The sequence below is a fragment of the Poromitra crassiceps genome (assembly GCF_964638095.1).
Source record: "Poromitra crassiceps genome assembly, contig: HAP1_SCAFFOLD_278, whole genome shotgun sequence".
NCBI lineage: Eukaryota > Metazoa > Chordata > Actinopteri > Beryciformes > Melamphaidae > Poromitra > Poromitra crassiceps.
Window position 1 is genome coordinate 229,919 of NW_028152122.1, and position 22,071 is coordinate 251,989.

At 43.1% G+C, this 22,071-nt stretch overlaps 1 long non-coding RNA gene across 1 annotated transcript; it reads left to right on the forward strand.

Annotated features, from left to right (window-relative positions):
* Positions 1-6,309: 6,309 nt before the first annotated feature.
* LOC310770956 lies at positions 6,310-8,564 on the forward strand. Its single transcript, XR_014552366.1, has 3 exons — positions 6,310-6,420; positions 6,830-6,926; positions 7,684-8,564. It is a non-coding gene; the product is annotated as an uncharacterized lncRNA (long non-coding RNA).
* The last annotated feature ends 13,507 nt before the right edge of the window (positions 8,565-22,071 follow it).

Below are 22,071 nucleotides of genomic sequence, written 5' to 3' on the forward strand. Positions count from 1 at the left end.
AAATAAAAACGTTCACATGTGAAAGTATAATGTGTGTCAAAGTCACATGTGAAACTTGCAATCTCACATGTGATTATGATTTATTCACATGTGAAAGACATTTTCCACATGTGATAATTTTATGTGTGTCAAAGTCACATGTGAAACGTGCAATCTCACATGTGATTATGATTTATTCACATGTGAATAACATTTTCCACATGTGAGAATTTAATGTGTGTCAAAGTCACATGTGAAACATGCAATCTCACATGTGATTATGATTTATTCACATGTGAATGACATTTTCCACATGTGAAAATGTTATGTGTGTCAATGTCACATGTGAAACTTGCAATCTCACATGTGATTATGATTTATTCACACGTGAAAGACATTTTCCACATGTGATAATTTTACGTGTGTCAAAGTCACATGTGAAACGTGCAATCTCACATGTGATTATGATTTATTCACATGTGAATAACATTTTCCACATGTGAGAATTGAATGTGTGTCAAAGTCACATGTGACACATGCAATCTCACGTGTGATTATGATTTATTTACATGTGAAAGACATTTTCCACATCTGATAATTTTATGTGTGTCAAAGTCACATGTGAAACATGCAATCTCACATGTGATTATGATTTATTCACATGTGAATGACATTTTCCACGTGTGAAAATGTTATGTGTGTCAATGTCACATGTGAAACTTGCAATCTCACATGTGATTATGATTTATTCACATGTGAAAGACATTTTCCACATGTGATAATTTTACGTGTGTCAAAGTCACATGTGAAACGTGCAATCTGACATGTGATTATGATTTATTCACATGTGAATAACATTGTCCACATGTGAGAATTTAATGTGTGTCAAAGTCACATGTGAAACATGCAATCTCACATGTGATTATGATTTATTCACATGTGAAAGACATTTTCCACATGTGATAATTTTATGTGTGTCAAAGTCACATGTGAAACATGCAATCTCACATGTGATTATGATTTATTCACATGTGAATGACATTTTCCACATGTGAAAATGTTATGTGTGTCAATGTCACATGTGAAACTTGCAATCTCACATGTGATTATGATTTATTCACATGTGAAAGACATTTTCCACATGTGATAATTTTACATGTGTCAAAGTCACATGTGAAACGTGCAATCGCACATGTGATTATGCTTTATTCACATGTGAATAACATTTTCCACATGTGAGAATTTAATGTGTGTCAAAGTCACATGTGAAACATGCAATCTCACATGTGATTATGATTTATTCACATGTGAAAGACATTTTCCACATGTGAAAATGTTATGTGTGTCAAAGTCACATGTGAAACATGCAATCTCACATGTGATTATGATTTATTCACATGTGAATGACATTTTCCACATGTGAAAATGTTATGTGTGTCAATGTCACATGTGAAACTTGCAATCTCACATGTGATTATGATTTATTCACATGTGAAAGACATTTTCCACATGTGATAATTTTACATGTGTCAAAGTCACATGTGAAACGTGCAATCGCACATGTGATTATGCTTTATTCACATGTGAATAACATTTTCCACATGTGAGAATTTAATGTGTGCACTGATAAAACAAAAGCATGCAGCTTTTCATTCAATTTTAATTGTATCCACTCCAATAGCTGAAAATTAATAATTTGATAATCTAATATAAAGTTTTTTATTCATATTTATGGTTGAACCATTTTTTATTGTCGGATACAACGTAAAGTGGCAGCGGGATATCAGTCTTTAATTTGTGGTTTTCATCAAGTCTCTAGTATTAGATCAAACATCCATGCGCATGCGCAGTGTTGACAACGGAGAATAAAAGTATCTGTTAATTTCCCTCCAATTCTTTTTAACACACTCCGCAGTTGCACCAGTCGCACGGCACTGCTGTCCCGTGCTGAGTGAAGCCATTGAGGTCTGAGGTAAGGACAAAACATTTTTACATACTGGTAACGTTTTTCTTCAAAACTGGCCGTTCATTTTAGGTTAAAACAACTCGGCCAGACAGACGACAGCTAACGTAATGGGCTCAGTCAGCTCAGAATAGACGACAGCTAACGTTAGCATCTAGCTAGCTAACGTAGCATATGTCAGGCCTGTCATGTATTAAAATGCAGTTTTCTTGTCTCAGCGAGCAACAACGCCTGGATGGCGACATGGCGCATGTTATATATATTGTCTGCATTGCGTGCCAAATGTTAAAAAACAACTGCTATGGTTTGGTTTAGGGCATCTAACGTTTACTGCATGCTAGCCCCAGCTGCACAGAATAACTTGGTTTGAAGTAGCTAGGCTATCACGTTAGCTTAACCTAGCGTTACATGGTTTGGTTGAAGGGCTTTGAAGGAAATAAGACGAGCACTCGTGGTTGAGGTCATGGTATTGTTATCACAGTTCGCTAGCGTTAGTTAGCTTAATGTTAGTTGTGTGGGAATTGCTGTTAGCTAGCTGTTAGCTAACGTAAGCTATGCAGCATGTAGTAAGCCTGCCATTCATAGATACAATGCTTTTTTCTTCCTCCGTGAGCAACAGTAGTCTATTAGTGCAACGTTAGCTAAGGTCTGCATTGCATGCTGCTAACAGTGCATTGTTTGACACAATTGTGCCATGAAAATGCCTCCAGCACACAGAAAATAAAACGTGAGCTAGCTGGCAGCTTCCCATGCTAAGGAAAATATGTGGAAACATAATCTGGCAAGTGCTGTTTGTTACTTTTATTGTTAAGGCCTGACTTTGTCAAAAGTTAGCTTGCTAAAGATTGAATTTTCCTTTTCTCTTGCAGTGCAACCTCTGGATACATTGTGGTAAGTTCTGTTAATATCATAAGGGTTGTGGTTCTAAATCCCCTCTAATGCAGTGTGCTGCCTATAGTGTAAGTGAATGTGTAGCTATACTTGTTTTATTCACTGTAACAGGGTTCCTTGAAGTGCTTTGATTTTGAGGGGGGGGATCAAGTACTGCACCTTGAAAATAGCCTATTTCCAAACCAAGTGCTTGAAAGAGTACTTGAAAGTCTTTAAATGTAATCTTGTAATGTGATGTCTGTATGAACCCTGCTGTAGCTAGCTTTAGCTAAATAATTAGCAGTGGTGCCCATCATATCTATCCCCCTCTGTCTCTATGTGGCCATTTACACCTGGCATTAACATGTGTTTTCTGTGATCAGATTGCAATCGGGTAGTGCTTGACCACTTGAAAGTAAGGGTGTAGGCTAAACGTCCCCAAGACAGAGTGAGGATGGATACACACAAGCATCCAGTGTCTGTTCTATCATAGACTGTGCTGTACAGCAACTTTCTTCAAAAATATCTGGATCTCTAATATTTGCCCTATAGTACTTTTGGATACGAATAAGTGTGTGTGTGTGTGTGTGTGTGCGCATTAACATTGAAACAATCATTTATGTCCAGTGTCCAATCCGATTTGACAAAAGATAAGCATGTGTGTTTTAATTTTACATGAGTTAATTAGATAAAATAAAATAAAATGCATTTGGTTCAACCGCAATTTTTTTTTATGTATGTAACCCCTGGTGGTTATATTCCCAGAATTAAAAGCAATAGAATTAAATATTTCCCCATACTCCCTGACTAAAAGCATTTGAATTAAATATAAAACTAAAAGTAAATATCCCCATTTAAAATGTGTATAGATGTACAGTGATTGTAGTATTAGGCTGTATCAAACTGTCAATTTCATTCCTGTAATCTTAACTGGTCCTGTCACTTTAAAAACAATCTGTAACCAGCATTGTTGTTCACAACGTACATGTTGTGTCAGCACATGTTGAGACAGCCTACCTTGTTTCACGTTCACCTACGTTGTATTCTGTTTCCCATTGGTCCATAAAGGGGGTCATCACCTGTCTAACGTTGTGATTGGTTGTGAGTGGAGCAGGGGCAGGTTTGAGCTGGGGAAGCGGCCAGTGTGTTTTGGAACAGGCAAGCAGTCAGTCGCTGCAAGAGGAGGTTGGAGAAACCCGAATTTGATTTCTAGACGTTTACTAGTTTTAACTCGCGTTAAACTAACAGCGTGTCGGTTGCCAAGTTGTCAACCCGAGGACATTGGTAAAGAGGTGCTTTGCGAGCGCTGAAGAGGACTGGACGCTGGACAGAATCACTTGGTGGACGGCTAACGGTGATGTTCGTTAGCAGAGCTAAACAGTAACTGTGCAGAGCGTGTCATAGTTTTAGCCCACAAGTGGCTAGCGATAGCTGGTGTCTTGCCAGGCCAGTAAGACCTCGTGAAGCTAAGGCTAAGTATCCACCGGCGATCTCTACTGTTTCGGACGGGAGACAACAGAGGAAAATCTCCGCCTGGGCTTGGAGCTGCTAGCCCCGGCCATTCCGTTTCTCCTTCCCGTGGATCACAACTGCTGTTGCTGCGCTGCCTGTCCAGACATGCATCCGTGCTGTTGATGACAGTACGATAAACGCGTTCATCTTGCTTGCTAAAGAGGTACCTCACACTTGATTTTAAAGCTCCCCTTGGAGTGAAGGGGCCATTTGGTTTGAGGCCACACCGATCCCAAGCTTCGAAACAGGCCTGCAACTGGGGTTAGTTAGGTGTGCCGGCTTAGCTAGAGGTATTGGCATTTAAAGGTGGGCCCACAATTTATATTATATAATACCAGAGGTAAAGCAAAGGGGTTTACATTTCATGTGCATTGTATAAAAATAAGGTTATTGACTGGGATATTATTTTGATATTTGAATTGCTGATTTCAGAGTTTGATAACATTCATTAGTGAAATGATGTTTGTCTGGTTGGTATAGCTGTTTGGTTATTTAATAATACTTACCTGGCTTGTGTCACAAACAAAAAGGTATATTTTCCTGTAAAAGAAAACGCATACTTGAAGGAAAAGTGAATTTATGTTAACTGTGATAATTGTTTTATTTGTTTTATAACTAAATCCCATTCTATTTTCATACTTACCTGAGTTGTGTGGATTTATGATTACTGTCTTGATATTCTAAGTGTTTGCCTTACCTGAGGGAATCCAGTACCTGGGAAACAAAACGGATAAAGTAATATTAGGCCATTGTGAGTTTAAAGGGTAATACACCAATTTTCAAAGTAAATAAGGGATTATAAGTAATTGCTGCTCTAGGTTTGGGTGCAATAAATAAATACATATAACGGTTTAAAATCACAGTTACACTCTCATACCCTACATTAAGAGTTATTTCATATAAATTAACATGGTATAGCATACAAATAGGACTATTTAAAGTTAAAAGGATCTGGAGCGCTGTATCTCAGGCTAGTGGATACGACGAAAGCGCTACATGTAGGCTATTTTTTTGTTGCCAGATTTCACAATAACACATAAAGGTCCGCAATACCGTGAAACCGTGGTATTTTTGTCCAAGGTTATCATACCAATATCAAAAACTCATACCGTTGCATCTCTAATTGTGACCACATTGAACACAAGTGTACATGCAATGCATCCTCTCAATCCACATACAACAATAGTCACTGCAGTTTTTCTACTGCTCTATGCTATGGAGCTTACCTGATTTCAATGTGAACACTGGAGATACATTATTACCAGGTGTAAATTAAATCAGGTTAATGTGGTCAAGCACTATCCGATTGCAATCTGATCACAGAAAATACGCCAGGCGTCAATGGCCTCTATCCCTGTCTCTGCCTCTCTCTCTCCTCTGTGTCTCTCTTTCCTCTCTCTCTCTCTGCCTGTGTCTCCCGTCGTCTCCTGAAGCCACTGCCGTCTCCACCACCACCACCCCACCCACACACGAAGTGCCGGAGCGGACTGGGACCCTGTCCCCTCTCCCAACAACGGTAGGGTCCTTATTTAGTCCTTACAAAATCAGCACATGGTTCTCATTACATTATTTTGAAAGTTCTGCCCGGCCCTCAAATTTAAGAGAATTGGGTCTGGAAATTCCTTGCAAAGTCTTTGAATTTGATTTTTAGGAGGTATGAGAACCCTGCAAATGTGACTAAAAAACAACAACATTCAAATAGGCTCTGCAAATATAGTGCAGATGTTCTCAGCATAGTGGTATACAAAGAAGCAAGGATATTAATTTAAATACACAAATACTATATAATATTATTTAGTCAAAAAAATAGATTTGGAATAAATACATTTATCTATTTATTTTTTATATTTTTTTATATTTATTTTTTGCTACTTTGACTCTGATGCGCTGCAGTCTGATCTCAGAAAAAAATGCATGTTAGTGTCAGGTGATAATGACCTCTATCCCTGTCTCCTTCTCTGCCTCTCTACTGTCTTTCCCTCTGCCTCTGTCTCTCCTGTCGTCTCCTGAAGCCACTGCTGCCTCCACCAGCACCACCCCACCCCTTCCCCATGAAACGGCGGAGCAGCCTGGGACCCGTGATCTCTGCAACAACGGTATGCTAATGTTTTCAAGCACACTATCGGATTGCAATCTGATCACAGACAATGCATGTTAGTACCATCATTTGATGATATAAGTTGAAAAACTTAAATGGATAGGCCACTTTTTGGGGAGTTTAGCGAATTTTCCATATCGCCCCCAATAAACATCGATATACACGTCTTCACAGCAACTGTCCGTGCAGTTTGGAGGGTCAGGGTGTGCAGTAGTTAAATGGACAGCACTAAAACAGGACCAAGCGGATCGCGGCTCAAAGTCAACAAAACACAGTGCCTAAAATATAGTGTAAAATAAATATTCTGGTCAAGAGGTCTGTCTTTTTGTTTTGTTTTGTTTGTTAACTTAAGTTATTTAATTTAATTTACCTTGAAGTAAATTTGTATTTTGTTGTTGTTCCAACAGACCAAGTGCAAGCTGTGTTCCCAAACACCAGTGAGGTTCTAATCAGACAGTGCATGGCCCAGAAGTTGAAGGATGTGAGGCAGTGCGACAAAGAACAGTAAGTTTCTCTAGTTTTCTCTATCACTGAAAGTGGGTGTAAAACGTATAGAATGTAACCTGACCTTAATTCATGCTTATATTATATTGATATATCTTAATTAAAATTGGCGGTGTCTGTCACGATTGTGATGTCATCAGTGATGTGATAAACATTTTCCTGCCTGAGGCTAAACTCGTGGGCGTTCTGAGCATGAAGGGGTGGAGGGGATGTGCCACAAGGCATCATCCTCTCTGCCGAAAAGCCATTAGAAGAAGGCTAACCTTGCATCTCCAGGCTCTCTCTGAAAGGAGAAGAGCCAATCTGTGCTCAATTAGTGTTCTGGTCTGATATCTGGTGTATCTCTCTGCCTGTATCGCTCTTTTTTCCCCTGCAGTGTTAGGGTTGTATTCGTTTCATAATAGAGCTGTAATTGTAGTCGGGGCGTAGGGGCACAGATTCTGTTGTAGCATTTTCTGTTGGATTTATTGCATCTCCATCCATTATCCATGGCACATTTTACAGCATCTGTTTTAGGGCATAGGGTGTTGCCCAAAATTCTGAGAATGTTGCTCTATGCATCATAGATTTTGTGTAAGTTATGGGACCATTTGTGAATATAAAGTCCTGAATCAAATGTTTCAGTTCACAGCCGGACTACACTAGGTTTGCCTAGTTTTGGTTGTAATACCCCAGTATGTTTGTGAAATTGCCTTGATTATTCTAATGATATTAAAATTTTCACGGGGCTATTCTAATGATATTTAAATTTTCACAGGGGAACCAACAAGATCAGAAGACTTGTCAGCGGCAGAGAAGGTGTTCCTGAAAGGGACATGACACCCCCAAGTTCTGAAGTCTCACAGGAAGCTGTCCCTGAAAGGGACATGACAGCCCCAAGTTCTGAAGGCTCACAAGAAGCTCACATGACACCCTAGCATAGTTATTACAAAGGGATAGGCCACTTTTTGGGGAGTTTAGCTCGATTGCCATATCCCCCCAATATACACTGTCTTTACAGTCACTCTCGATGCAGTATGGAGAGAGGGGTCATATTTAGCGATAGAACGGTACTGCCGTTCAAAGGCAACAAAACAAAGTGCCAAAAAGCTCTATGTACATCTTGTGACTCGGGTACTAATCCAAAATGCAGAAAAACAATTTTTTGAGGTAAATAAATATTTAGTAAACATCGCTGCCGGGTGTACAGCGCATGTGCAAATAACGCATGCGTGGAAGCGCTGTCCACAGACAAACAAGGAAGTGACCCGGTATGGATTTACTATGGAAATAATGTTTCATGCAACTATGGATTATTATTTCATAGCATGGTGAATAAACTAGTCACAACATGTACACATGTGCATAGAGCTTTAGGCGCTGTGTTTTGTTGCCTTTGAACGGTAGTGCCGCCTCCACTGTTGTATCGCTAAATATGACCCCTCTCTCCATACTGCATCGAGAGTGACCGTAAAGACAGTGTATATTTAGGGTAAGTGGGGACAAAATGGCAATCGAGCTAAACTCCCCAAAAAGTGGCTGTTGCCATCTTTATTTTTCATCCATCAGAGCTGCAGCTTCACCTGCAATTGTTCCATGATCACTGTACATGTACATGCAATCTGTCAATCACTCCCTTTGATTTTGGTCTCCCGTTTGGAGTTGAAGTGGTGGCTGTTGCCATCTTTATTTTTCATCCTTGGGGGGTTTCCCAAAGCTGCAGCTTCGCCTGCTATTGTTCATGATCACTGTACATGCGATCTGTCAAGTCACTCCCTTTGATTTTGGTCTCCCGTTTGGAGTTGAAGTGGTGGCTGTTGCCATCTTTATTTTTCATCCATCAGAGCTGCAGCTTCACCTGCAATTGTTCCATGATCACTGTACATGTACATGCAATCTGTCAATCACTCCCTTTGATTTTGGTCTCCCGTTTGGAGTTGAAGTGGTGGCTGTTGCCATCTTTATTTTTCATCCATCAGAGCTGCAGCTTCACCTGCAATTGTTCCGTGATCACTGTACATGCGATCTGTCAATCACTCCCTTTTCTAGAGATGTATGATAAATGCAGTTATGAAAAGGTGAAGTTTTGTTAATAAATAAGATAATTTTATTCTTGTACATGTGTTGTGTGTTGCAAATAACCTACTGGTATGTGTCAAATTGTATGTAATCTGAAATTATGTGGAAAATGTGTCAAAGAAGGGATCATTCACATGTGGTTGTCTACTAATACATGTGAATGTTCCCACATGTGATCTTAGGACATGTGAATTTGTTGTTCATGTTATTCCATCCACATGGGAATATTCCCACATGTAATGTTGAAACCATGTGTGATTCTATGTTTTCCACATGTGGTTTTGGAGAAATGTGTTTTGGTTTTTCACATGTTATTCCAATTGACATGTAACACATGTCCCAACAATCACATGTGGTTCAAGATCATGTTGGAAGGTTCATGTGTTTCAACCACATGTGAATATTCCCACATGTGATCTTGAACCACATGTGGTTGTTGGACATGGAAATTACACATTTCAACCACATGTTGAATCACATGTGAAAAACCAAAACGTGTGCCAAAACCACATGTGGTCCACAACATATTGAATCACATTTGGTTTTAATATCATGTGGGAATATTCACATGTGGAGGGAATAACAAAACCACGTGTCCTAAAACCACATGTGGTTCAAGGTCACATGTGGATATCCACATGTGAATATTCCCACATGTGATATTAAAACCACATGTCGATCACATGTGGTCTTAATCACACGAAACATGTGTCCAAAAACCACATATATTCCAGAATCACATGTGATTTCCCACATGTGAATATCCACATGTGATATTAAAACCACATGTCAATCACATGTGGTCTGAATCACACAAAACATGTGTCCAAAAACCACATATATTCCAAAATCACATGTGATTTTCCACATGTGAGTATCCACATGTGAATATTCCCACATGTGATATTAAAACCACATGTCAATCACATGTGGTCTGAATCACACGAAACATGTGTCCAAAAACCACATATATTCCATAATCACATGTGATTTTCCACACAATTCCACACAATTAAAACCACATGTCAATCACATGTGGCATTTCAAAATCACATGTGACTTCCACATGTGGCTTGACATGTGAACATCCACATGTGATATTACAACATGTGGTTGAGTCACACGAAACGTGTGTCCAAAAACCACATATTTCAAAATCACATGTGATTTCCACATGTGACTTTTTCGTAAGGGTGGTAAGCAATGAAACACTTAACCACACACACAACTACACAATCCCCATAGTTGCAATAAAAGCACAGTATAATCACATTATTAACCTTTTGTTTTCCAATGCCCCATCACATGCAGGCACATACCTACCTGTATACCTACCCATACAGCATGTACCACCTACCTGTATACCTACCCATAGCATGTACCCTACCTGTACACACTATCTTCTAGCAACGTCAGCATCTCTTTCATTTGAGCAGCTTCATGAGCTTTGGCAGCACTTGTGGTTGGATGAGGTTGTTTAGCTGTCCTGTGTGTCCTCCTACCCCAGATTTCAAAGCTGCTTCGCTAACCGCTAGGCTATAAGCCTCACATTAGTCCTGTGAATACATTTCATTTCGTAGGCATTATAATGCAACAGCTCTTTGACTGAACTGTTGAATGAACCAAATGACTTGGAAAGTTGCTGCTTCATGATTTTCTCTCTCATCTCACATTATATCAACGTCTCTTATCTGCCTCTCAGCATTAAACTGTCTGCAAAATGTCACCTATTCAAATCCTGAGCACCCCCCCCCCCCAAACACACACACTCACACACACTCACTCACACACACACACACACACACACACACACACACACACACACACACACACACACACACACACACACACACACACACACACACACACACACACAAACACACACACACACACACACACACACACACACACACACACATAAACGATTTAAGAAAGGCGCACTGCTGGTCTCAGACTTTTCTGCAGAACCCTCCATAATACCACCATGGCTTGAAAACTGTCACACTAAAACTTGGAAGACAGGAGTTATACAAAAATCAAGGAACAAGCAGTTTTCAGAATTATTGATATTATATAAACCATATGACAACTACACACTAGAAGAGCTTTGTCACCTTTAAGGATTCTTCACATTGCAACAATAGGAGGGGGGGGGGGAAGAATCATAACATTTATGGATATTAGTTTTCCTTGTGAGGAATCATCAGGTACTTATTTAATTCAACAATAATACAACCACATGAAATCTGAGAAGAGCAGAGTTCTCTTCACAGTTTTATATTGTCTCATTTTGTGGTCTATACTTCACAAAGTAATTGATGCTACCTGACAATGCAAAAATATTTATGCCTTGTCTGTGTCTCCACTTGCCGATATATGATATGTCGTCTCTTCACTTACATTGCCATTTTAGATATTGTTGACATGCATTACATTTGTCTCGTGAAATATCATAAAGATGTCTGCGATGTTGCAGTGCAGCTTGGTAATGCAGTCATTATTGTTGTGACTGTGTTGTTGCTGATGGTGTTTGGCTTGTATAGTTGAATTGAAGTTGTCAAAGTTTCAATGTTGTGTCGAGGAAGAGGTGCTGTGCAAAAACACAATGCAGACAGCCGGACCGATAAAGGAGAAGAGGAAATTAAAAGGTGGGGATCATGAGGAAAGCGCTCAAAGTTGAGTCCACTGCTGCTAAACCTCTTGACCTCCTGTATTCATTAGAGAAAGGAAGGCAGCATCAGCTAAACAAGCCCAAGGCCAGCCAGCCAGCCAGGACACAGCAGCTACAGCAACAACTTTATCATGTCAGCCACCAAGCCCTCCAGTCAGCCTCGGGAGGAAATTGCAGCCCCCTCTGTCTGAGCCAGGCAGAGCCAGGACCCTGGCCCCATGGCCCCTCTCTGTCTGAGCCAGGCAGAGCCAGGACCCTGGCCCCATGGCCCCTCTCTCTCTGTCTGAGCCAGGCAGAGCCAGGACCCTGGCCCCATGGCCCTCTCTGTCTGAGCCAGGCAGAGCCAGGACCCTGGCCCCATGGCCCCTCTCTCTCTGTCTGAACCAGGCAGAGCCAGGACCCTGGCCCCATGGCCCCTCTCTCTCTGTCTGAACCAGGCAGAGCCAGGACCCTGGCCCCATGGCCCTCTCTGTCTGAGCCAGGCAGAGCCAGGACCCTGGCCCCATGGCCTCTCTTTCTCAGGCTGAGCCAGGCAGAGCCAGGATCCTGGCCCCATGGCCCTCTCTGTCTGAGCCAGGCAGAGCCAGGACCCTGGCCCCATGGCCCTCTCTGTCTGAGCCAGGCAGAGCCAGGACCCTGGCCCCATGGCCCCTCTCTCTCAGGCTGAGAGCAGAGAGCCTCGCCTGGTCTGAGCCTCCAGCTAACAGGCCAGCCTGCTCTCTGTCCCACTGAAACCTCTCATATCTAATTCCATTATATATATGTCTTCACTTTTATCAGTGGTTCACGTGATGAAACAAAACATGTCTTTTTTCTTTCTTAAATGGGCATATTTTGTGAATACCATGAATGAGCGCAATGCGCGTGCAAACTTGGTTTCGTCTCTTAAAGTGCATTGGAAAATAATGAATTGCATTTTTCTCCTTTTTACTTGCAGCTCTGCAGTATAAGTCACTCTGTCGGTCGGTTGGTCGGTCGGTCCACAAAAGGTTCACCACCCTTTAGCGGGCACGGTTTTCGCCCTATTACCAGCTTCCCCAACCCACACACTGCTTTAAACATTGGTGACATTTCTCAGTTACTATGAGCCAGCTGACTCTGAATCAAAACAGTGTTTGTCTGCTGATTGCTTGATTGCTCTTTGAATCTATGCTGAGACTATACTCGTCGATTTGAGATGGGTATAGCATGAACTCATGTTTAATTAAATCTAGCTAGCTAATTAACGCATTCCAAACCCAAACCACAACTTGCCCTAGATGGTTTGAACAGAGCTAATGGGGAAAAGCTATAACAGCCTGATCGTCGCCACTTCTCTTTGATGTAGCTGACAATGAAGAGTTAGTAATAAGGGGGAAGTTTGCTTCTAATTGGAATAAGTTCATTTGAAATGTACATTGTTTGGCTACTTCTCTTTGGCGACGACTAAAGACACATTTCTACTAAATGCGGATTTCCTATTGTTACAAACCCCCATGTATTTATCCTGCATAGACATACTTTTGTTTTTAGCAACATGTCATTGTTCCAAATAGTTTCTCTAGGACTGTGCAGTGAAACGTGGCACTTCTGTGATCAGAATCCTCAAGCTTTGAGCGCAATAAAAGTGTGGTGAAATGTATCATAATGCTACGACTTGCTCTTGCTCGTTATTTCTGTCATATCGTCTACTCGCTGTGCGTGAAGAAGCCCCCCCTTCCCCAAAGAAAAATGGATGAAGCAAACTCAGGCATGAATATGACTCTGTGAGGGAATAAAACTGAACGGCCAACAGGTGGTGTTCTAATAAAAGAAGGATCTTCTTGTCTGATCATGCGTTTCTGGCAGCAAGACAGAGTGTATACACACACACACACACACACACACACACACACACACAAACCCAGACACATAAGATCAGACACAGAGAGAGACAGACCAACGTTCAGCCTACATACAGTATCACACACAAATATAATTCTCCTTTTTCTTTTTCACCCCTCTATCCCTCACACACTCAGATCAAAATGCACACACGGCACAGGCACACACGTGCACACGGACACACACACACACACACACACACACACACACACACACACACACACACACACACACACACACACACACACGTATTGAAATGATATCTTGGCACAGTGCTCTCCTCTCCATCTTGGTGATGGTTTCATTTTTATCTATGTTCTGGTGATTTATAGGGCCAGCAGGCTGCTATTAGTTAGCTTAAAAAATGGCTGCTCACTGAGAAATGCCAGCCTTGATTGGAGCAGACATGTTCCTCCACCTCCCCTTACTTCCTGCACCCCCCCCCCCCCCCCACACACACACACGCGTGATTTCTATTCGCACATAGGTTACGCAACAACCACGCCCTGTGCCCGCCTACGCAGCAGTCAAGCGCCGGGATTGGCCAGGCGCCCATGCTCACGGTGAGACTGACAAGGTGAAGGCCACAACAGACTCGTCCGCCTCGTATAATTAAGCAATATATCACGAGAGCCAGTGTGTTGTGGTAAATATATCCCCCTGATCAGCTGTTATCCCACGAGGCCGCAGGCCGAGTGGGATAACAGCTGAGCAGGGAGATATATTTCACAACACACGCTGCTCGAGTGCTATTATAAAACGGTTTCCAAGTATAATAATATAATAATAATAATACTATAAGTCCGACTGGCATGGTTTTTCTTTACGAGTCAGTTGAAACACTACTGTAAGGCGGGACCTCTAGCAAGAAGATAGACGTGCAGGTTATTTGATTAGATCGTTCTGGAGACTGAAGTCGACATTGGCCAATCCTGGCGCTTGCTGAGAGCTTTTTGCAAAGCCCGACCAGGGGCCGGTTGCACCAATGGCGGCGATTGAGCCAGAAAGACAGTCCGAATGAAATTGAATGTAAGGTTCCCAATTCTATGTATTAACTTCTAAAAAACTAACGGCAACATTTTGGAAGGCTAAGCCACACAACTAGTTAGTTATAATCTAACGTCGTGCTTTCAAAGACAGCGAACTGGCGGTGTTACGACGAACACGGCTCAGTTGACCGCAGTTACGACGATGACGGTCAAAAAGGTATCCGCGGCTCTGTTACAGGCAGTTAAGACCAGTTGGTGCAACCGGCCCCAGAGCCGTATGCCGACACCAAGTAACGTACTTTTAGTAAGAGAGTTGCGCCATCATGCGTCCATAATGACTCATTGTACAAAGACTTGAAGGACTAGTGACCCTCCATATAGTCTCGGCTCCCATACGAGGGCTGAGTCTACCCTCCATACAGCAGATCAGGAGAAAGCTGTTTGGCTCGAGCGCAGCACTGCCATTTAGTAAGAGAGTTGCCATGGCAACCAGTTATTGAACTCGGTTACTGGAATTATACAATGGCTGTGAACCAATCAGATTGCTTGATTTGAGGTACCCATTTTATAATAAGCTTTATAATAATAATAATAATAATAAGCTCCTGCCTTGTCCTCTCTCCTGCCTTGAAGTCCTCTCTCCTGCCTTGAAGTCCTCTCTCCTGCCTTTAAGTCCTCTCTCCTGCCTTGTCCTCTCTCCTGCCTTGAAGTCCTCTCTCCTGCCTTGTCCTCTCTCCTGCCTTGAAGTCCTCTCTCCTGCCTTGAAGTCCTCTCTCCTGCCTTGAAGTCCTCTCTCCTGCCTTGAAGTCCTCTCTCCTGCCTTGAAGTCCTCTCTCCTGCCTTGTCTTCTCTCTCCTGCCTTGTCTTCTCTCTCCTGCCTTGAAGTCCTCTCTCCTGCCTTGAAGTCCTCTCTCCTGCCTTGTCCTCTCTCCTGCCTTGAAGTCCTCTCTCCTGCCTTGTCTTCTCTCTCCTGCCTTGTCTTCTCTCTCCTGCCTTGAAGTCCTCTCTCCTGCCTTGAAGTCCTCTCTCCTGCCTTGAAGTCCTCTCTCCTGCCTTGTCTTCTCTCTCCTGCCTTGAAGTCCTCTCTCCTGCCTTTAAGTCCTCTCTCCTGCCTTGTCTTCTCTCTCCTGCCTTGAAGTCCTCTCTCCTGCCTTGAAGTCCTCTCTCCTGCCTTGTCCTCTCTCCTGCCTTGAAGTCCTCTCTCCTGCCTTGAAGTCCTCTCTCCTGCCTTGAAGTCCTCTCTCCTGCCTTGTCATCTCTCTCCTGCCTTGAAGTCCTCTCTCCTGCCTTGTCTTCTCTCTCCTGCCTTGAAGTCCTCTCTCCTGCCTTGAAGTCCTCTCTCCTGCCTTGTCTTCTCTCTCCTGCCTTGTCTTCTCTCTCCTGCCTTGAAGTCCTCTCTCCTGCCTTGTCTTCTCTCTCCTGCCTTGTCTTCTCTCTCCTGCCTTGAAGTCCTCTCTCCTGCCTTGAAGTCCTCTCTCCTGCCTTGAAGTCCTCTCTCCTGCCTTGTCTTCTCTCTCCTGCCTTGAAGTCCTCTCTCCTGCCTTGAAGTCCTCTCTCCTGCCTTGTCTTCTCTCTCCTGCCTTGAAGTCCTCTCTCCTGCCTTGAAGTCCTCTCTCCTGCCTTGTCTTCTCTCTCCTGCCTTGTCTTCTCTCTCCTGCCTTGAAGTCCTCTCTCCTGCCTTGAAGTCCTCTCTCCTGCCTTTAAGTCCTCTCTCCTGCCTTGTCCTCTCTCCTGCCTTGAAGTCCTCTCTCCTGCCTTGAAGTCCTCTCTCCTGCCTTGTCTTCTCTCTCCTGCCTTGTCTTCTCTCTCCTGCCTTGAAGTCCTCTCTCCTGCCTTGAAGTCCTCTCTCCTGCCTTGTCTTCTCTCTCCTGCCTTGTCTTCTCTCTCCTGCCTTGAAGTCCTCTCTCCTGCCTTGAAGTCCTCTCTCCTACCTTTAAGTCCTCTCTCCTGCCTTGTCCTCTCTCCTGCCTTGAAGTCCTCTCTCCTGCCTTGAAGTCCTCTCTCCTGCCTTGAAGTCCTCTCTCCTGCCTTGTCTTCTCTCTCCTGCCTTGTCTTCTCTCTCCTGCCTTGAAGTCCTCTCTCCTGCCTTGAAGTCCTCTCTCCTGCCTTGTCTTCTCTCTCCTGCCTTGTCTTCTCTCTCCTGCCTTGTCCTCTCTCCTGCCTTGAAGTCCTCTCTCCTGCCTTGTCTTCTCTCTCCTGCCTTGAAGTCCTCTCTCCTGCCTTGTCTTCTCTCTCCTGCCTTGTCCTCTCTCCTGCCTTGAAGTCCTCTCTCCTGCCTTGTCTTCTCTCTCCTGCCTTGTCTTCTCTCTCCTGCCTTGTCCTCTCTCCTGCCTTGAAGTCCTCTCTCCTGCCTTGACTTGTCCTCTCTCGCCTGCCTCTCTCCCGCCTCTCTCTCCTGCCTTGTCCTCCATGCAGCTCGGCGTGAGCTGCCAACATGATTTCGGTAAAAGGGTAAATTAACAATGTTTTAACTAATTTTTCTCCATCAAAACTTATTAGCAAAACTAACAGTTAGATTGTTCTTATAGCACAACTTTTTTCATCTCGTCTTAATCTGATATTTGAGGCAATAATTATCTTTATCCTCAGAAAGCCCTGTGAGAAAATCCCATCAATCTGCATCAACCCCAAGAGTAATATCTCTGGGTTGCTTGTTACATTTTCAGTGCTGTACCTTTTCTCTGGGTAGAATTGAGCTTGAAATTAACGATATGATACATTATATTATGATATGAGCTATGAACGTGAACACAAAATATTATTGCATGTTTTTGTAGATTGTGTACATTGTGTAGATTACAATTATTATGCTTATTAGTGGCCGGGCCAGCGAAGCGGCCAGGCCACTTCTTGTATTGGCCTTTATTATTATTTTTCTTCCTCCCGGGAAGTTCGACTTCCCATGGATGAAAACTAACCAAACTTTGCACAAGGGTCCAGTCCCATGCCAAACGTCTTTGACACAAATCTGGGGCCAATAGTCCTAACGGTGGCACTACAGCGACCGTCTAAAGTTTAAAACTTAAAAAATTCATAAAAAATCAGGCATACGTGGTACGGCTTTTCAACTTTCACCGAAATGTGCGCCTAAATGAGGGGAAACTTTTGTACAATGCAACCTATGGCCAATTACGAAGTCTAAAGACCGCAAAACTGCAAAAACTGCAAAAACGAATTAAACCCTACTCCTCCCACATTTTCTCTTCAAACGACACCAAACTTCAGCATCTGCATCGTTAGACTGTTCTACACAAAAGTATCAAAACAGATTTTCGATCGGTCAAAAATTGAGCCCACAGTGCATCAAAACGTTGAATTCTGGCCCCGTGTATAGCCTAATTACCTTAATTACCTATGGCAGTTAGGTTGTATTTGTGATGTCATCAGTCAGTCAAGCAATTGTGATGCCATCACTGATGTCACTCGAGCAATTGTGATGTCATAATAGCTTAAAGCCTTGAGACTTGCCCAGCCACGACCCATTGCTGCGCAGCAGCCACATTTTTGGCGCGTAATAACCCCCACAATTTCTGCGCCACATAGACATGCCCGAACTCAAAACATGCGGCTTATTGAGGACAGGTGTGCTATGACTTTTCTAAGGGTTTGGTCAAGCGGTTTGGCACTTCTTTTGAATGGACCCAGACCCGGCCGGGTCCGGGTCGGAACCTCGGGTATTCGGGGGGTCGGGCATACCCGAAGAACTCTAGCTCAAAGCCTTGAGACTTGCCCGGCCACGACCCATTGCTGCGCAGCAGCTATAATTATTATTACTATGCTAAGGAAGGTAGGTGACCATAATTCATTTCAATGTCTGCTCTCGATGTCCGCTCTCGAAATCGCTGTCTGTTCTCAAGAGCTATTCAGTTGGTTCATGAAATCGCTGGGCTGCGTGCCCTCCAGTGTTTGTGGTGTGGGACAAAAGACTTGCTCCTGGCCAATCCCGGTGCACACACACACATGCACGCACACACCCCTTCCAATGCACATATACACTTGTTAAAAACACACTTTAACACCCACACTCCCAATACTCTCCACCAATAGGAGGGTGGGATGGGTGTCGAGATGATAATACTTACATGTTTGCATTTGATGCGTTTAGCTGATGCCTTCATCCAGAGTGACTTACAATGATGGCAGCATTTGGATACGATTACATTCCTCTGTCATCATCATCAACAGTAAGCAGCTAGCTGACAGGGTGCATGGGTTGAATTTGTATGAATGGTATAGTTCTAACAGCGTATTTGTATAATCCCACAATTATCATAGGGTGCCTTTATAAAGAGAAAACATTGCATGGATGCAACTGGGACGTATCCTCAGTGATGTACCCTGGGGTCATAGGATGTTTCGGGTCTCGCAACATCACACCCTCGCCCAGGTGACCCAGCCGGGGCTGGCCAAGCCCCAACTTACGTCCCAGTAGCTACCCACGGTCAGCCCTCTAGGAAGGGTCGAAGGTGGTCACGTGGTCAGGGCCACTCAATCCGCTGCTCCGGAACTACTCTGCCGGGACCGGGGGGGAGAAGGGCTCTGGTACGTAGAGGGACCGGGCTCTGTGGGTTGCCACCCGGCCGGGCTCCTCCCTCGTCTCACCAGGTCTAGGACCTGTGCGCTGCACCAGACTCCCCCGCTCCAAACATCTCATTCCGATGTGATGGTATCTTGGTGGATACCATGCAGTACCAGTAATTGGTGGCACTGCAGTCTCCACTTGCGGCTTGAATGGCCCTCCTAGAAGGCCTCTCATGGGTTGTTGGGCTTCTTCCTCACGGAAGACGCATGCTGGGGCGCTAACCCATACTGCTCCCGGGTGCCGTCCCTGTTCCGGCTGTCAACTGTCTCTCCAGTGGTCACTAGTCTATTCCTGGTTGTTTATTTTTGTAATTGTGTATTTTTGAGATTATATATTTATGCAAATTACTACTACTAGAACTACTACTATTATTACAGATTTGTATGAATGTTGCTTTGTTATTAAATATATATTCACTATGTTTTTCATTATGTGACTTGTGAATTGTATTGGTAATATTCTATAGATAAACCTGTTTCAACTATGAATTGTATGTATTATCACTGACTATTCTGGTTCAATAAAATGTCTGTGAGAAAACATTTGTTCAATGGCAGTTGTAATATTAATTTAAAACAATATATTAGTATTAATTTAAATTAGTTAAAAATTGAACCCCAAACCCCACAAAGTGGTTCCTTGAAGAACCTCTCTTAGGGGTTCCTCGAGGAACCTCTTCTGCAGGGGTTCCTCGAGGAACCTTTTTGTTCTGAAAAGGTTCCTCCACAGTGGCAATGGTGAGGAACCGCAAAAAGTTCCTCGAGGCTCTTCTACTTCTAAGAGTGCTCGCATTACTTCAAAACTCATGGAAGTGGTCCTCATGTATGAAGATTATCCCGCTGAACACCGCGTTTGATTAAGCTTGCGTTGCCCAGAGACCTTATTTGAAGCATCGTGGCAAAAACCCATTCAAAAATCCCATAGGCAGAAACAGTGAAGAACCAGGAAGTCCGGGACTTCCGCATTCCGACTACAAAAATACATTATCCCTGGGGCTCTCTATTATACCACACCTAAGGGTGTGGTAAAATAAGCATATATCACGGTCTGAAGTGATCTATATAAAACTGTTACCAAGCATGGCAATATGAAAATTATTATTATTATTAGTAGTAGTAGTAGTAGTAGTAGTATATTTAAATGTCACTGTTTAAAAAATGGGACGTAATTCTGCGAGCTGTTTGGATCTGAGCCTCTGCCTCATCAGGAAGATGACTGAAATAGTATATTCAAGAGAAATATTGTCTCATTCAAGATGTGTGAAAGGGGCCTTCTACAATGGCTGCCTCTCTCCTCCATCATGGACATCAATATAGCACACAGCACACATGTCAAGAACCTCACGCCTTGAACAGAGGAGATAGAGAGACTGAAAGAAATGAATAAGTAATGAACAAAGAGAGGGAGGGTGGAGATAATTGAGATGTAGAGAGAGCAGGAAAGAGATTGAGCCGTGAAAAGGAAAGGATAGAGGGAGGGAGGGAGGGAGGGAGGGAGGGATAAACAGAGAGAAGGATGAGCTGTATAAAAAGATAGTAAAATGGAGAGATGGAGCGACAGAAAAAAGAAAGACTGGTAGAGGATGAGAAGAGAATGAGGTGACATTGAAAGGAGATGCAGAGAGGTTGGAAGAGGGCGAGAGAGGGAGGGAAGGCCAGACAAAGGCCGGGCAGGCAGAGAGATAGAGCTAGACCGATTCCCAGAAGCATGTGGAGAAATACACACACACATACACACACACACACACACACACACACACACACACACACACACACGGGAATACAAACATGCGTTAAGTCAATCTGTCTGAGCTGACGTGTTGTGTGAGCAAAAAAGATGCAAACAGATAGACAGACAGATAGGCTATACAGTACAGAAACACACACACACAGGCCTGGTGGCTGTCTGGCAGTCTGGCTGGTGTTGTGCAGGTGTTTGTCAAGTGAAATAACAAAATAGCTGCACTCAGCAAGTGTGCATCTTGGAAAGTGGAACAACTTTTGAAAGATTGTTTTGTCGGTTTAGCTGTCTGTCTCTATTCCTGCATCTGCCAGACTGTCTCTCTGTCTGTCTGCCTGTCATACCCGCCCACCTTATTTTTAAATTTAATGTGTTTATTTATTTGAGGGACAATGCACATGAATGCACATTACTGTAAATGTGCCAGTGTAGTCAGATGGCTCATTTTAATCTGTTGCCCCTTGGAACTACCAGCTCCTCACACACACACACACACACACTGACAGGAGTATTAACGCATAACCCAGAGGAAACCCAGACCAACACGGGGAGAACATGCAAACTCCACAAAAGAACCTGGGAAGGGTTGGAAGGACCTTCTTGCTGTGAGGCAGATGCAGCAGCGCTGAACACTGAGCCACCATGTCCAATGGGCAGATCTGTTTGTTCTGCCCATCTGTCTCTGTACCAGTGTTGGGCCTATAAGACATAAAGGTGCAGTTCACCTATACAGAGCTCCATTTAATACAGCCTCAAGGAAGTGAGGAAGTGCTGGGCTAGGGCTGGGGATGAAATCAGTATCATTATAATCATAAGGATTTTTCTCGATGGCAATATCACGATATGATTCATGCGTATGCAAAATCATGTTAAATAATCAAATGAATGTTCATTTCATTGAACCGAATGGTAATGTTGTGAGGTGTGATGTCAAACAAACCAGAAATATTCAAATGTCTATCATACCTCATTGTATGAGTTTTTATGTTAAATTTGCTTGTTGTCATCATCACGGCAGAAATGTGTGTCACGATGTTAAAATATCTTCATATCATCACAATATGATTCCACTGAAAGACAATACATGATAATATTGCATTATTGCCCAGCCCTAGTGTGTGTATACTACTTAAAGTCGAGCTGAACCCAAAAATGACTTTTCTTTTCTTTTAGTTCAAATACCTGGGTATGCAGTGCACCTATTTAATAATGTATGCAAAGAAAATCACAACAATCTAATTT